Here is a 6,405-nt window from a genome sequence, read left to right on the forward strand (position 1 = left end):
CGAACATGGAAGCTTCTTTGTAACTGCTAACAGGTAAGACGTTTGTCAATTGTCCCACCTTGAAAGGAAATTTAACCAGTTCATCTTCAATATTAAATCTATGGTTTCTCGTGGCTCACAGAGCTGTTCCTGCTGAGGACCATATGCCCAGGGGATGCTGGAGTGTAGAGGTACATGAGTCTACGTGAAATGCTCCAAGTTGTGGGGTTTTGAAGGTAGATGAGACCACCACCGGACGCTGATAGTTACTTTGTATTGTTGAGGCTCACATCTAACTTTCTTTTAATCACCACATCAAATGGGATAATGTGTGTCATGTGTCCAGCATAGTTCCTGCACACGGGACTTTCAACCAGGAGCAGTTCCCATTTTATAATCAGTGTCAGTGTTAGAGCAAGCACCTAGTTAGGCTTTACCAGGATGCATGGCGTCCAGCAAAGGGGGAGTCAGAGCCTGTTATCAGGAACCTCAGCAGCCCGTCCTGGCAGCACCCCACATACAAGGACACCAGAAACCGGATCAAAGCAGACAGGCCTGCGACAAAGGAGGCCAGAGACCCTGACATAAGGGAGGAAAGGCTTGAAAACTTGCCCCCCCCCCGAAAATCCCCCCCCCCCCCAGGTAGTGAAGAGCCCATCCCCTAGTTAACTACTGTCAAACTCTGGGGTGCACAGGTCTCCCTTGACCTGCCCACTCTCCCATCTCTGGAGTGCACCTTCTCTCCCAGAAGCTCTTCACTTGCACCGCTCAGCTCAACCACTGTCTGTGAATTCTTTTCAGGGATGAGACTAAGACCCTCCGGTGACATACCCAGGGACAGGCCCCAGGGCCTGGAAGTCTCCCCAGTCTACCCGGCAGCATCAGCCTATGACCTGAGTGAGGACGATAGGGAGTCAGTGTTAACATAGGGAACAGGGTTTCTCACATTTCTACCCCTAACCCCTCACTGCCATGCCCCCCGGGACCTGCTCTCAACATCCATACCGTGGGTTGCCCACGCTCTGCCACCTCGACACTGCTGTTCTGAGCTCTGCTGCCGTGGGGTCCCCCACAGATTCTTTTTCAAGTCAGAGAAGCAGTGGGGGAAGATGGAAGGGTTCCTGTAAGTACAGAGATCCTCTCGCCTCATTTTTTCCAACGTACTCTTGTGAATCTCACAATCAGGTGCAAAAAAAACCTTGATTTTATTTTTTTAATTTGAAGTATAGTTGACACACGATGTTACATAGGTTTTCAGGTATACAACATAGTGATGAGAGAAGGGATTTCCTTCCAAGTCCACAGGACTGTGTATAAACTCTGTCCAAACCGCAATCCTGACTTAAGACCACTAGGCTGGCTTTGTGCACGTGCTTGGCGCATGCATAGCCTCAGGGTAAACCATCTTGTCCTTGAGATATGAATCAATGCCCCTGTTTCCTGGGGAACTCGGGATTTCTGCCCATGTGCTAATCTATATCTTTTTCCCTTTTACAAGATGTAAGAAAGTATATAACCCTGCAAAAGTGTTCGTTCCTCAAATCACTTTCTTCCCTATGAAGGTCGTGTTTCCTGGGCAGCTGTACAAACTCGGGCTCAAATAAAACTCTTTCTTACTTGAGGAGATTCTAAAAGGTTTGTTCAATTTGCATTGATACCGGAGACTCAACAACTCCTCTACCTGTTATGCTCAGCTCACAAGTGTGGTTGTGGTCTGTCACCACGCATGTGGCCCCACTGCAGTGGCTAGCCACCAGTGTGGTTGTGGTCTGTCACCACGCGTCCAGCCCCACTGCAGTGCCATCCACTAGACTCCCTTGGCTGTGCTTTTCCTCCCTGTGACTTACTCATTCCGGAACTGGAAGAACGGGACCACCCTGCTCCCCTCACCCACTTTTCCCTTCCCCCTAGTGCCCTCCCCTCTGGCAACCACCAGTTGTCTGTCTTTTCGGGTCTGTTTTTTGCTTTGTTTGCTCACTTGATTTGTTTTTGAGAGTCCACACAAGGTTGAAATCTGTGTTTCTTTGGGTTCTCCCCTGAAATCAGTACCTTGAGTTGTCTGACTTCCCAGTGTTTTTGTTCTTTTGTTAATTTTTTAATGTTTATTTATGTATTTTGAGACAGAGAGAAAGCCAGTGGGGAAGGGAGAGAGAGAATCCCAAGCAGGCTCTGCCCTGTCAGCACAGAGCCAGATGCAGGGCTCAGTCTCTCAGACCATGAGATCATGACCTGAGTGGAAACCAAGAGTCAGAGGCTTAACCTACTGAGCCGTCACCCAGGCACCCCAATGTGTGTCGATAAGTATAAATGAAAACTTCTCCTGGAAAACATGTGGGAAAATTATACAATTAAAGGGAAAGGATGTAACAATTAACATTCCTACTTATTTCCAACTGATGCATTTGCTGTCTAGCATTGACCATGGTTACTCAGATTGTTTTAACAACACTCCTTCACCTAGGTGCAGAGTTGTTCAAAGCCCTCCTGAGAGCTACTGGAGGGTGTGAGAACAGCTTTGTGGGTACATTGTAGTCTTTGGGAGATCCCACTCCCCCATCTCTTCCGTTTATTCCCTCCTATTCCTTTTCTTTATTTTCTGCTTTATCGCACTGCCCGGGACTTCCAGTAGGATGTTAATACAAGTGGCCAAAGAGGAAAACTTTGCCTTGTTCCTGATCCCAGGGGGGAAGCAGTCCGATTTTCACCTTTAAAACATGATGTTAGCTGTAAGCATTTCAAAGATGACTTTTATCAAGTTGAGAAAGTTACCTTTGATTCCTAGTTTGTTGAGAATGCTTTTTAATTTACAAATGGATGTTGACTTTCACCAGATGTCTCTTTCTCCTTATATCGTGGTGATTTTGTGTTTTTGTTCTTTAGTTTACTCCTATGATGAGCTCCATGGATTGGTTTGTAAATGTCAAGCCAGCCTTTGGCCACCGGGATGGATCCCACTGAGGCATGCTGTATTACACTTTTACACATCGGTGATTTTCACTTGCTAATATTTGTTGAGAAATTTTGCATCTTTGTTCAGGAGAGATATTGGCCAGTTTTTCCCTGTAATGTCTTTGTTTTTGTTATGAGGACAGTACTGGCTTTGTAAGAATGAGTTGGAGGGTATGCTCTCCTTTTCTTTTCTTCCAAAGATGTTGTGTAGAATTGATTTATTTTTCTAAATGTGTGGTAAAATCTGCCAATGAACCTGTCTGTGCCTGGACTGCCATTGTTGCAAGGGTTTTAGCTGTTTTAGCTACATATTCAATTTCTTTGGTTGACATAGTGTAACTCAGGTTATCTATGTCTTCTTGGACAAGGTTAGATGATTTATTTCATTCGGTGAACTGGTCCATTGATTTACGTTATTGCACTTATGGGCATGGATTTATTTGTATTACTACCTAATTATCTTTCAAAAGCCTGTGGGGTCTGCACTGAGGGGAAGTGCTACAGATTAAATGTTTGTGTCTCCCCCCCCCCCCACACACACACCCCAAATTCAGATATTGGAATCCAAACCCTCGATGTGATGGTATTAGGAAGGGGGCCTTAGGTGAGTGATTAGGTCATGAATGAGAGCAGTGCCCTTGTACAACAGACCCTGGAGAGTCCCCTCACCCCTTCCATCATGGGAGGACACAGAGAGAAGACAGCAGTCTAGTGGCACTAGGAAGTGGGCTCCCACCAGACACCAACTCTGCCGGCACCTGGACCTTGGACGTCCCCACCTCCAGAACTGTGAGAACTAAACATTTGCTGTTCAAGCCACTCTGTGTATGGTATTTTTGTCACAGCAACCTTCGATGACTAAGGCAGGAAGTATGTTTGAGTATGTCTGAGAATGAGCATGGAGATATGACCAGTTTGCTAGGCTCTAAGAGGCAAATTTTCTATTGGCTCTACACAAAACTGAATGACAAAGGGGGCCAACCAGTTCTGTAATACGGAAGGCTCTAAGGAAGGGGACAAGGATGAGGTGATACTATCCTCAGCCAGGAGGAAAAATCTTTTGGACCAGTTAGCGACTTGCCCACATTTTTCAGCGGCTACCGTGAACTGAAACTCTCAGATGGGGTACATCTACAAGTGAGTCGTAAAGAGCGTGTAGGACAAACCACTGTGGGAATTACAGGAGAAGTTCACTGTGGTTGGGAAATGACTGCCCGGTACAGGCCAGTCTTGTGATGCTCTGCCTTTGTTGAAGGGACAACAAGGTCCCATAAAGGGTACCCTGCCATTCCACTGCCGACCTTTTTTTTTTTTTTTTTTTTTTTTTTTTTTTTTTAATTTCTTAGGATATTTGACCTATGTCATATATCAGGTGAGTCTGATTTCCTGAAGGTCGTGCCTGTTTTGGAGGATTACAGTAGGAAAACAAACAAACAACTGTTGTTACCCACTGATATATGCTTGATTTCTTTACTTCAACGTGGGGCAGAAGTTGCCAGCATGGAGGTGCTGTTAATGGCATTCTTATTTTAGCATTTTGGGGGACTACATTCAAATGTATGTGGAAAACACCTACGGGGCAATGTTGAATTGAGAGAAATTGAGGAAGGGGAATTCTCTGCTGGCTGTGTCTATGCTAACAGGAGAATCTCCCGCTGCAGTTGCAAGGGTTCTGGATATATGTGTAGGCCTCTTGAAGGCAGAATCCCAGCCTGGCAATTATCCCTCTGAACCACAGGCGGGTATACCATCATTTTGTTCCTTATGATGATGAGCCTGTTTAGGAATTGCTTGTGTGGGCTTAGCCAGGATTGCAGCAACTTGGTCTTTCCTTCTCAACGTGGCAGTGTGTCCATTCACTCTTTTTTTTTTTTTTTTTTTTTTTTTTTGCTAAAGGACAGAGGCACTTCTCTCTCTGGAAAGAGGCATGTGAAATGATCGACCTCGGCAGAGAAGCCCACGGAGGTGCCAATACCAGGATAAGGGGAAGAGCGGGGAAGTAGAGAGAAGGACCGATTCGGTGGCAGGAGTTCAGAGCACGTGCTTGGTGAGGGAGGGATCGTGTTGAAGCGCATTAGCACCGTGGATTATTATGCAAGCAAAGGAATCCCACGTAAACGTTGTCACACGGTGCCTTCAGGTTCCTGGGCACCTAGGAAAGAAGTCCTACTAGCGGCAGCAATGCAAACAGCCCTGCCAGCCACCGGCCGTGAGTCCACCTGACTGCCCTGAGCCTTGCTCACCAGTGAAGCGCCTAGGACCACGTCTATTAGCACAGCGCCCTAGGCCACACCCACCACCAAAGTGTCCTGCGCTGTGCCTGTTGGGGAACATCAGCAAAAAGCCGTGACTGCCGCTTGACCCGGGCTTTCGGAGGCTCCTCACCCCATCCCCTGTCCCAGGAACCGGGTCCTGCCTTCCTTTCCTGCCCCCAAAGGCTGCTCCGAGGACTCAGCCTTGAGATGCCATGCAGTGTTGAGAACACCCGCCCTGAAGCCGGTCAAGGCCTCCCTGCAGGTGAACTTTCAGGGGCGGGGACCATCCATCCCTCTTGCTGCGGCTGCACACAAGCCTCTTATGCAAGTCCCTTTTACTTGTTCTAAGGGCCACCTACCAACCGGAGTGGCCTGCCTGTCCCTTAGGTCGTTCCCTGCCCTCCCAGGAAGGGCCGCTTCCAGGTTACACCGCAGAAGGTCCTGTAGGGTTACCCACCACCAACGTGCCCACCAACCAAGTGCTCCCCTCAGCCATGCAGCAGTGTCCTGCCGTGTGGCCACCTCAACCCTGCCAGCTCGGCTGCCCACCTGGGTCGCGGCGCCTGGGTTCTTTGGGGAGCCTTCCTCGGACTCAGCGCTGTCTTCTCTTCTCCAAATGCCCCTGGGGGAACAACCGGCTTTTCCTTCAGCTTCAGCTTGCTCTGCCTGGGAGGACACGGGGCATGAGAGAGGCTGGATGATTGCAGCTTTTCTCGTGCTTTTTGGAGTCGGCTTCTCTTTCCTGGAGGCGGCGAGCACGTAGCATCCCTAGTGCGCTGGCTTCTTAGAGCCCGGAAACCCAGAGCAGCGGGATCTAGCTCAGCTCTGTCCTGTGGCCACGGGTGTCTTGTCTCCCTGTGCTGTGCACACCCTGGGCCCTACTCCCATCCCCAGGCTGCCATGCTTCATTAATAAAGCACATTTCTGTGGGACACAGATCCTCGCTTCTGCTTCTTTGTAGTCTCTTTGTCGGTTATATCCAATCACAATACAGTTAGTCTCCTCCTCTCCCCTTCTCCCACTCTCAAGTGCTCTTTAAATTCAAAATTTCATCCTCAAGGTGAGCTGGATTGAGTGTGAATTGTCTTACGTGGGGTTGGCATGCCAAGACGCTTTCTGCTGTTGGAATCTATTCTGCTGTGTTACTTAGTCCCTCTGAGATTGAGCTTTGTCGTCCCTCAAATCGGGAAAAAAAACGAAACCAAACAACCCAAACACCTTT

The 6,405-nt window shown here is 48.2% G+C and overlaps 1 long non-coding RNA gene across 1 annotated transcript; it reads left to right on the top strand.

Annotated features, from left to right (window-relative positions):
* LOC121026730 (uncharacterized) lies at positions 1–6,121 on the top strand. Its single transcript, XR_005788430.1, has 3 exons — positions 1–33; positions 4,825–5,445; positions 5,571–6,121. It is a non-coding gene; the product is annotated as an uncharacterized LOC121026730 (long non-coding RNA).
* The last annotated feature ends 284 nt before the right edge of the window (positions 6,122–6,405 follow it).

This window comes from Herpailurus yagouaroundi, unplaced genomic scaffold, assembly GCF_014898765.1.
Source record: "Herpailurus yagouaroundi ecotype Mexico unplaced genomic scaffold, PumYag 152346, whole genome shotgun sequence".
Taxonomy (NCBI): domain Eukaryota; kingdom Metazoa; phylum Chordata; class Mammalia; order Carnivora; family Felidae; genus Herpailurus; species Herpailurus yagouaroundi.